Here is an 11505-nt window from a genome sequence, read left to right on the forward strand (position 1 = left end):
GATCACCCACTGTGAAGTATTAATGGTAGAGGACTATTTTTTTTTTCTCTGCTGCTGGTAGGTGTCATTTGTGGGCCTGCTGGCAATTTTGATCTCACTGATGCAACCACACACAGACCTCAAAGACAAAGGGGAGAAGTGGAAAAGCAAAGCTGAATTGCTTACTGTGCTCTCTTCTATCTTTGTCAGGATTCATTCAACATGAAGGCTTTGAACTTCCTGAGTGAAATAAGCTTAGGAGAGCTTTTTAAAGAAAGTTTTACAGCAGTTATTGAGAAAATACAATGACAGAAACTTTAGGACCGAATACCAGGGGTTTATTCTGCTGTGAGCTGCTTCTTCATAAACACACATACATGGCAAGCCCTTTCCTGTCACTTCGTGGAGAAAATTAGACTTATTGCCATTACTGTATCCTCTTTCCTCTGTTCATGGTCAGAAGACTTGTGGTACTCTATAGCATGTGAAACTATCCACACAAAATATTCTGTCCTGCAGCTGTCAGCATGGGGTAGAAGAAAAATTGGCTGGAGCAACACATTTCCAGCTTCTGGAAATACGATGTCCATTTGGCTTTGTTTTGTCTTTGTGCACCCCCTGTGTTGGCAGCATCTCTGTTCCTTCAAGGAAAGAGTAGAGCAGGAGGAAGACTGAAAAGTGACTTTAATCATAGCTGCAGATGTAAACACCATTTCCTCTACTGTTCTGTCTTTTCTTCCGCAGGGAACTGAGCTGCTGCCAGAAATTAAAGGCAGCTAGTAGTTCCTTGGTTGATGTAAACTGTTGCAGCCAGTGTTTAAACGTGTAATCTGTAGTCCTTCATCCTGCAGGAGCAGTGCTCTTGCTGGCTGACACTGCCTTTATTTACGACTTTGTGATCCCTTAAGGCCTCTCATGATCTTCTTGTGGTTTTAATTCCACGGCTGAGAATCATTGGGTTAGAAATGTCTATTTACTATTTCTAGCTTGTTCTTATTTCTACTTGTGCCTAAAACTGAAGCTGCCCTGTGTTAAGTTCTGTGTAGTTCCATGCAACCTCCCTTTCTCAAAGAAAATTGAAGTTAAATTGAAAATCTAAATGATTGCTGTGGAAAGGTAGTATTGTACCCTTTCACCAAAGGCGAACCAAACCAGAGCAAAGTGCCAAAAAAGTTTGGTTTCTGTCAGAATTAGGACTTGAGGATTCACATACCCATGACACAAAATTCTTTAATCTAACCACCTATCAGATTTTCCTTAATCGTTTTATTCCCCAGATGTGTACATTCTTAGGATATGTGCTTGGCCATCAATAGTGAAAAGGGACAACAGGACCCTCTCACTGAAACCAGTTATTATCACACAGAGTTACTGGAATCCTGAATGAAAATGAGCAAAAAATAAATGTCAAAATTAACTGAAAAAAAAAAAAAATCCTGAAATGGTCCATATCCCTGCTAAACTGTTTTCCCCTATGGCCTCTGGTGTTTCTTTCCTCTCTGTACTCTAAAGGAAATCACTGGTTTTACTGATCTCCAGGTAAGTAGCGGACTTTGAAAGAATGCCACCACACACTGAATGTTTTTGTAAGGCTATAAAATAGTTACTGCAATATCTTTAATGTTTTATATTGCTATAAAGTAAAATTTTTTATTCTGATGATACATGGGAGCATAAGGTGTTTCCTGTATGAAGTGCTCTAGTGTCATTCCTGGAGTAGTGAGAATATTGCACTTTCTCCACCTGTGCATACAGAAAAGTGTAATTGAATCGCTGGGAAAAGATAACAAATCCAGATCCCCAGACCCTTGTCAGGCACTGCTGATTATGAGATATTGTAAAGTTGATAAATAATTCAGCTATTTAGCTGAATAGGGATTTCAGATGCTTAGCTGGACATTCTTCATCCATCATTTTAATATCTTTCCCCTTTTTTGTTAACTGGCTATCTGATGGCAATGATTTAAAAAATTTGTTTGATGACCTTTTGTTTGCATGTTACAGAGACTGTGTCATATAAGCAAGATTTGTTCTCTAGCTGAGGAATATCTTTTGTTCAGTGGTCCCATAAGTGACTACACCATTCGTGAAAGGTTCTCTGAAGCTGTTAGGGTGCGAACAACTTTATTAATCTTTCTTGATAGCTCCTTAGCAGTGTTTATGGAGTAGTTAGTACTGTGAAGGAGCATCATGTTAAGTAATATTAAAAGGGGAAGGAGAGATCTCCATCTGGCTTTGTTGGAAAGATGAACGTGTACTTTCAGCTTTATTTAGGTGCCTAAGAGTTTGAGGGGCAGCTAGTGCCATATTTTCTCCATGGGCCATATGCTACAAATAGGGAAGCTAAGAACATGGCAGCCCACACTAATTTGCGTAAGACTCTAAATGAATGATACCCCACAAGGTAATGTGACATCATGCAGAATCTCATCAATGATGTAGCACCATGTAACACATTTAAAATGTGTCATGATGTTGTCTCCACAGAAGCAATGTTTAGTCATTTAGGTCACTAAAAGCAGCTTTTTCAAATTATCCATAGACGTTTTGCCAGGCTGCCCACATATCTCTAGATAAAAGCAAACTGTTTGCTTCACGGTGTAGAATAATTTATAGGTAGGGACCAATTTGCTTGCAAAGAAACAGCAGGTTGCCTTCATTTTTTCTTAGTACAAAATGCATTATGCTAAACACAGTACAGAGCATTTGTGTTCTGAAAGGGGAATTATTTTAAATTAGTCTAGTATTATTAGTTTTTCTCAAACAGACGTGTCCAGTTTTTGTCACAGAAAGCTGTAAGGCCTCTGGAAAAGGGTCAAGAAAGCAAACAAAGAATATCTTTCTTTTCCTTTTACCATGTTAAGTGCAGCTGTCCAGAGGCAGATAATTCCAGAATAACTTTCATGGGTTTAAAATGTGAATGTAAACACTATTTCATGAATGCTTTCATGAAATGAAATCGTGTCAAAACTTACCTTTTTGGGTAAAAAGGTCAATTTTTTACTCTTCCTCTATCCTTTTTTCTCTCTCTGCCTCTGGTCATAAATGATCAGAGAGTAGTGGACCTCAGGCACATTTCCTATTGAAAACATAATCAAAACTGACAAATCTTTATGAAACATTTTGGCTTCAGTTAAATCATATATTTTAATGAAAATGTATTTTGTTGAAATGTTCCAGATAGCTCCTCATGTAAGATTCTTTTCATCTGCCATTTCCAACTTTCTCAATCCATCATCACATAGTACATTGCTGAGTTTATGGAGTCCTAGATGAGATCCATCAAAACTATTTCACCTAAGATGAAATCAGTTCTTTTGGGATGAAAGACTAGGGAATTAATTCACCACCATATTAAATAGATTGTTCTCACATTTTTTGACAAATTTGTTAGGTTTTGAACAGTGCAGCATTAGACTGGTGAAAAATTAGACTAGGCCTTGGGGAAGGTTAATAAAGACACCAATAGCCCTTTGCTAGTAGGTGCAGTACTCCATTTAATATGAGTCCTGGAGGTGATCATCTGTTCCTCTTTGCCCACTGGAGTGAAAATATCATGATGGTCACCATCTGGAGTAAATGTTCAACAATCAGCAATTTTATAATGAAAGCAAGGATATTTCCTTATAAACAGATGCTTGGGCTATCAATGACTTTGGGCTGCCTTGAAGTCCTACACAATTCAGAAGCTCATGTAAGTTAAAATCCTGGAGTTCTGCACATTTCCTTCTCCCTTGTGTTCAATGAGGGAGTCCTACCTGCTTGTGCACAGGCAATTAAAGATTTTGCTTTTTAATTGCCATGTGTGTTCTCATTACCTTTTACTCTGACAGCTACAATTAGCTGAAATAGTTGGGTTTGATGATTCCTAAATTGAAATTCAGGAGTCCACATGCAGGAAGTCCTTAGTGGCAGTTTTCCATTTCTAGAACACTCCTTCTGGTTCTGCCAGAAGCTGAAATGATTGATAGCAAAGGTCTATGCAAGTTTAATCTGTATAGACGGGCATTCAGGTTGGACTGGATGGTAAGACAACCCAAAAGATAAATTTGGATGGATAGCACAAGAGTGTCCACTAATGCAGCCTGCAGTAGGATATGAAGTATTTCTTTGATGTTCTCCATTAGATGTTCTATACTCTTTAATTTCTGTTTATTATTACTAAAAATAGCCATCTTCCCTGACATACATTGACTATGACAAAAATTGTATTGACATATAGGACATCTGTACACATGAGCAGGGATGAATTTTTTTGTCACAGACTGGAAACACAGATATTTCTGGGCTCAGAGGTTTATTAATTATCACAAGTGATACGGTCTTGATGAAGTTATGCAACATCAAGTTCTGAGAATAACTTCCTTCTATCATAAATAAATAACTGTTAAAGTAAATGCAGGAATGAAGATACATTAGTCTAGGCAGGGTGTACTCTCCAAAGCTGAACTTTGGCACTTCAATACCCACTTAAGAACAAGTCTGAGAAGCTGGGTAGGATGAGTGGCACAGCATGGTGCCGGACGGGATGAATGGCAGCCTTGAATTCATGTATCCACCTGAAGCACTAACACCATTGTTTTTGTGGTCATTTCAGCCCAGCTTCCTGGAATACCGCAGTCACTCTTGTGATTATGTCTTGTAGTTTGTTCTCTCTTTTGACCTGCCACTGGTTCCTACTAATCTGTAAAAGGAGAAAAATCTGCTGTAACTGAGCTGTATCCCTCGCAAACCTTTCTTCCATTGCTTACTCTCTTTCCCCCCTCCCTCCCTCTTGCATGCCTCCTCACACCTATGGAATAATTGCACTCTGTAGTAACCTACAAGTAAAAAACAGTCTTGAACCATGAAACACATAAAATTCAAGCTGGGAATAATGCTCATTGTTAGAATATAGAAATATGAATTTTTCCCAGAAACAAAGTGCTGGACTGCTCAGAGTTTGTCAGGCATATAACAGAGACGTTGTCAAACAAGCCAGCAATCACTGGCTATCCCAGACATCTGTGAGCAAGGAGAAGTGTGTGCATGAGTGTGAGGATCGATAAAGTGGGAAGAAAACGAGTCCCACATTTATTAATTTATTTGTTTCGTCAGGGGCGAAAGTTTCCTGCTGCCTTAGCTCCCCCTCCTGGCGTCAGGAATTGGGCTCGGTCAGATTCCTGGTGACTGACAAGAACCTGTACACCACCCACATTTCCAAAGACAAAGCTTTTGTACATTATAATATCATGCCTTTTTAAAAGGGATTTCCTGAAGCCTGCATCCTTCTGGGAAATGTGTCTGCTTAATAATTTGCAAGAATGTAGCTGGAAAGAGATAAAAGGCTTGGAGGAGCAGAAGGTTAGAGAAGAGCAAGGGGGGACAACGGTGGCGAATGACGTCTTTACACCCATTGTTGCAAGATGTGCCACTCTCTAAACTTTCTCCTGCCTCCACCAAGGGAGATCCAAATCCATTTCACTTGCCTTCAACAGGCTGCCTGATCTGAACTTTTGAGAATAGTTATAAGTGCAAATTGAGAGGCAAAACCAGAAACGTCCTGATCAGAGCAGAAAAGAATGCCTGAGGGAAGAGCTCATCTCTGTACATTTGCTGAATCATTTTTCTAACAGTATTGCAAAGGCAGTACTATCTTTCTCTGCCAAAATCTGTCCACATAGACTGTAGCGTCTGTAAGAATGTACAGAGACACTTAAAGGTTTCCTTCCAGCACTAGCTACTGATGGTTATCCTGACATCAATATTCACTTTAGAAGAGGGCACCAAGGATGGTTTCTTCTCTTCCTTTTCACCTCTTTTTCTTCCTTCTTACCTCTTATTCTTGCGTAATACACACCCATAAGTATGAAACAGCCACAGCAGCAAGCACACAAAAGGGCTTCCTGTAAAAGCATTTTGGTTCCTTTGGCTCATTTTCTCAGTGCCTTTGATGCAGAGATTATAGACTCATATTAAATTTTCAACACAAAGTTCAAAACCAAGTAACTCATAGAGCAACATATGCAGTAAACCATCCCCTTAGGCTCCTAATCAGTTTAAAAAAAAAAAAAAGCATTATGTTCATTCATGTGTGGATGTGAACTCTGCTTTGTGGAAAAAGGATTTGTCAGGTATTATTCCATAATTATTTTTGTTACCAGATGATAGAAATACAGGGACATTTTTCTTAAGCACTAGGCACTCTGTACTAGGTTCCAGAGGAATGGAATTAGATTTGTTTTCTGGTTGTCATTCAACTCCAGACTGCCATGGTTTAACCCAGTTGGCAGTTAAAATAACCACACAGCCGTTTGCTCCCTTCCCACCCACTCCCCACACACAGTGGGATGGCGGAGAGAATCGAAAAGGAAAAAAAGAAAAAAAAAAAAAAAGGAAAACTTGTGGGTTGAGATAAAGGCAGTTTAATAGCATAAAAAAAGGAAGATAACAACAATAATAAAATATACAAAACAAGTGATGCACAGCACAGTTGCTCACCATCCAAAGCCAATGCTCAGCTAGTTTCTGAGCCATGCCACCTCCCAGCCGACCCCTCAGTTATATACGGAGCATGATGTCATATGGTATAGAATATCCATTTGGCCAGTTGGGGTCAGCTGTCCTGGCTGTGTCTCCTCCCAGCTCCTTGGGCACCCACAGCCTTCTCGTTGACAGGGCAGTATGAGAAGCTGAAAAGTCTTTGACTGCTTGGCAACAACTAAAATATCGGTGTGTTATCAACATTATTCTTATTCTTAATCCAAAACACAGCACCGTACCAGCGGCTAGGAAGAAAATTAACTCTATCCCTGCTGAAACCAGGACACAGTTTCTGCCTTGTACTTACAGCATATTACAATTATGTAAAGTAAGATTATGAGTTGATTATGACCTTGGTCTGCAGTGAAGCCAAGACAATTTATGCTGAATGGTTTTGTGCTAAACAGGAGTCACCGACTGGTAGTAGTGAAAAGAGTAGACATGACCATTTGATTTTGGTTTTGCTTGCCTTTCTATTTATGTTGCATGGCACTCAGGTTCAGATAAATGGATGAACTACTAGGAAAAGTGGTGCTGAGTGGTTAGAATATCAGAGAAAAAACTTGGATTCCTAGGATGTATTTTCAATTATTTTCAGGATTCCTTGAAGGAAAGAATAGCCAATCATTGCTAATTTTATTCCCTCTAAAAAATTAGTAGCTTTAATATAAAACATGGGAAGAATGTCTGAAGACAGATGGCCTGGTTTCAGGAGCACAACAAAACTCCTGTGCTTATAACATAGGGCCGTAAGTATTCAGGCTGTGCTCCATATGCTGTCTCCTCCCTTGATTCTCTGTTATCTCACCTGAACATTAATAGGTTCTCAGGCAGCCACAGGGACCTTGAGTGCTACACCTGGGACTGCATATTTGGAAGACTGCAGCACGAAAGGTGGGGACGATGCCCTGAGGGCAGCTTTGGAGATTCTTTAGACACCATAGACACAGCCACTGAGGCAATATTGGGCAGTGAGGTAGGAAAGAGTTCCATAAGCAGGCTGCTAGTGGGTTGTTGGGGTTTTTCCCTAGATACCACAAATTTATGACTGAGTAGCATTTTCAGTAATATATTAATTATTGAAGCATGTTTATTTAATGTAGCTAAATTATTTCATCGCTATGCACAGCAGGGTGACTAAAGCTTGAATTTGTGTGGATGATTCTGACCAGTGAAAGGGACACTAATAAAACCTTCACTTTCTTGACCTTCAGCCAGACATTTCAGCCTTTAAATCAATACCTTTAATCAAAATATCTGAAAGAAGCTGTTCAGAGGCAGTGTTGAACAAAAGCAAATTTGAAATTTTTATCCAGTACACAAAGCCAGAATTGTTCTTCTCCAGCTAGCATTAGTCATGCCAAAAGGGTATTTAAATAAGGCAGGTTTGAAAACAAGTGAGATAAAAACGTTGATCAGAAATTCCTCTTAAGATGTGAAAGGGAACATTTTCATTGGTGTCAGGAACTCAGGTCACTAAGCCAAATTTTCAGACATGGCCACCTAAAACGTGTGCATATGTTCTCATCTATTTCAGTGTGCTTTTCTCAACTTTATTGTATCATTCCTTAAATCCTAATGGGATTTAATATCCTGGCTGCAGTAAGACAGGAAATATCCTAGACACTTGGAAGACGTGGCTTGTGCTCCAAGGAGGATATAGTGAGAAATAATAGAAATCAAGTGTACAGGGTAAGGAAATAGAAGCAAAAGTGACCAAGGTGATGATGGGCAGATGTGTTATTATTGAGGTATTTGCTTGTAGATTTCTTTAATTTTAAGTTAATCACAACAAATTCCCTTACTCTTATTATCCTCGCTTTTGGTTTTTGGAACTTTCTGGCTTCACAGTAAAAAAAGTCACTGCCATCTATAGTTTATGAGTCAATTCCCAAGATTTACAATCATGAAAGCTAACCATATTGAGTGCCCTTAACTCCTCTACTTTCAAAATTCTACTGTAAATGATCAGTTTATTCACAGAGAGACTCAGTTTAGTTCTTATAAGAATAGTGAAAATAGAGAGCTTGCTTTAGGAAGCCAACATGGCAGGGATAGGGAGAAAATTCACTTACTCCTCCTGCCTTCGGTGTTGGCAATTTGCTAAAGAACAAACTATTTCAGCTTTTCTAGTCTTCTGGAATTTGCTGAGGATGTTTTTCCTTCACCAAGTTTCTTTTTTAAATCAAGCAGATTGTTCAACCCTTCAATCTATTTATTGTCTTTGGGGTGGAGATTTCTAACACAGGGACACAATTCACTTTTGCATTAGGGTCCCTGAGATTTGGTGAAAATACTGCAACTATGACCGCATTAAGCAGTTGTAAAAGACTACTGAGGTAAAGCTTTTCCCAAATAATTTATTTAAACACATTCAGTTGTATCTTTGTTTCCTCATTCCTTCCCTCTGTCACACCACAGTCAACCCTAAAGTCATAAATATCCAATTAGATTTGTCCTTGTGCTCATGCTTAATACAATCAACAGTAGTTACCAATGCATATTTTCTGTACTGAATTTTATAGTAACGTTTTATTAAGGACTGATAGCTAGAAATTAGGATACTGGCATTAATAAAAGGACTCCCTTTCTCACCATCATAAGGGGAGAAAACCAAAGGAAAGTTTTAACAGATTTCTAAGGGCAAAATCCATGTAACATTAAAAAGAAGATAAACTCCAGAATGCCAGCTTCCAAAGTGCTGATACGTTTAAGTGACTGTCTAGTCAAAGCTCTTTTACTTGTAATATCTAATGAGAAGTGCTGTGTGTTTGACCCAATTTACTAGAATCATTACTGAAATCTTTTATTCAGGTGCCACATTTACCTAGCTGAGAGGTACTCTGGGCAGAGTCCTAGAATAAGGTGAATGCATAAATCAGTTTTAATATGACATTCCCTCCCGAGGACATTCCCTGCAAACCAGGAGCTGCAAACTGCCTGCGGCTGCACGTCTTCAGCAGGGCTTTCTATCGTACCCGGGAGTCAAACAAAACCTAATCAGCAATCGGACTTGCAGTGGAAGGAGAGCTCAGTGCAGGGCATTGGCCCTGTTAGGAGGTAGAGACCGTCTCTCTCCGATGATGGCAAGAGAGTGAGAGAACCGCTATTATCCTGTGTGGTCCCAGGCATCTCAGAGGAGGCTCTGCATGTCCTTTCTTGCTTTAAAAAGAGAGTGTCATGACGGATCAGAGCAGTATGATCTAGATGGGAGCCAGGCCATATTAAAGGCGGATAAACTGTCACACTTAGGCTCATGTTAGAATGTAATCCTGTTAGAGTTTCTCTACAGTATCACGTCATCCTACATAATTGAAAAGAAACCACTCCTGATCACAATACGACTGTGAGAGAGAAAACCTTGAACAGTGGGGTAGCTAATCTTACTGTTTCTAGAAAAGGACAACACACAGTATAGCCTACATTACAGTATAGGTACATTTACCATTTGAATTCATGATGATAAGCTACAGGCCTTTCCAGCGTTTCGCTTTTTATCTCCAATCGTTCTAGCCTTGAAGCTGATACCTGATGATGCTCCAAATAAATATACTAATCTACAAGTGCAAGGTTGCAAGGTTATAACAATTTGACTCCTAAAGAGACTTTCTACACTGTCAGCCCATGAGGTTCCCAAAAGCAGCATTTGGGATGTGTTATAAACTGCATAGCTGCAGCGGAGAACAACCTTTCACGTACTCCTGAGTAACATTTCTTTTTGAATTACCTGGATGGTGCTTAAACTGCTTAAATAAAGGAAAAGAGATTTTTAAACATGATTTCGCTTCACTGAAATTCTGTTTTCCTGAAATCCCAGCCAATTAGTTTTGATCTGGGTCAGCAAAATCTGGAAAAATACTATGCTTATGTAACTGCATTTCGAGACCCTGAGATCGACACATACTTGGTACTTGTTGAGGTTTATATCCTTCATTATGTTCACGTATGTAAAATGCAGCTTTTTTTTTTTTTGTTAGTCATTGCAAACAACATATAACAAGACAAGTTAATGCCATACAATACAGTATCTTTCACTGCATGCTTTAGAGATTTGAATTGTTTGGTTACAGATCTGAATAATAAATATTAGCTGGGAAGGTAAAAGTTAAAAAGTACACTTAAAAACTGAAAATATACATTAAAGAACTCATCTATACTAAAGCTAACAAATTTGTTTATGAAGCCTTTTACACACAACTGTGTAGCAGAATTAAAAGAAGTATCAAACCTTTATGGTTTTAAAGAAAGTGCTCTTCCACAAAACTGCTGTAGTCTGAGCTGATATCCTAAAACAATAACTTAGCAGATGTGAGCCTGTTTCATTTAGTGGAAAGCTAATTCTAAAGTCTGTTGACAGCACATTTTGCATCAGAAACAATATAAGATGATAGTTTTAGCAAATATCTGCCTTACAGCAGGGTATCTTGTATTTGTGGATTACCATACTTATTTAAAAGACTCTCCTCATAAGTAGCTAATTCACTGTAGTGAGGTGCAATAATCTGGCAGTGTGCATTAAGCTGGGGAATATACATAATGGCATTACAGAAATAGAAGCAGAGCATTCCAGAGTCTGGTAGGAAATGAAAAAACCATAGAGTGTGATTAAATAATACAGCCCAGAGTCTACTCTGTCAGGCATCAGTGAATAGCATTCATTGAAGTCAGTGGTTCTGCAAAAGGAAAAAAAATACCTGAGCAAAAATTTCCAGTTAAATGGTTTAGGTTTAGGTTGGTAAAATGGTTTAGTTTTCAGATTTGAAACACACTGTGAGAGGACAAAGTTGGAGGTACAATACGCAAACACAAGTGATAGATCTAGCCTTCACTGAAAGTCACTCGAAGTCCTTCAGTCACTGCAATGACTTTGCATCAAATCTATTTCAAGACTATTTAACAGTAATATTAAGCTAATGTTTAATATTAATACCCTTTTTTTTTCCAGAAAGCCATAAAGAGCACAGCCTTAGAATAGTCTTCCAATGGCCTTGATCTTCCCTATTA

At 38.8% G+C, this 11505-nt stretch overlaps 1 protein-coding gene across 4 annotated transcripts in view; it reads left to right on the plus strand.

The window, feature by feature from the left end:
* The window catches only part of FLRT2 (fibronectin leucine rich transmembrane protein 2), a 70427-nt gene that overhangs the window by 45151 nt on the left and 13771 nt on the right, over positions 1-11505 (plus strand). The window lies entirely within an intron of this gene.

Source organism: Grus americana, chromosome 5, assembly GCF_028858705.1.
Source record: "Grus americana isolate bGruAme1 chromosome 5, bGruAme1.mat, whole genome shotgun sequence".
Taxonomy (NCBI): Eukaryota; Metazoa; Chordata; class Aves; order Gruiformes; family Gruidae; genus Grus; species Grus americana.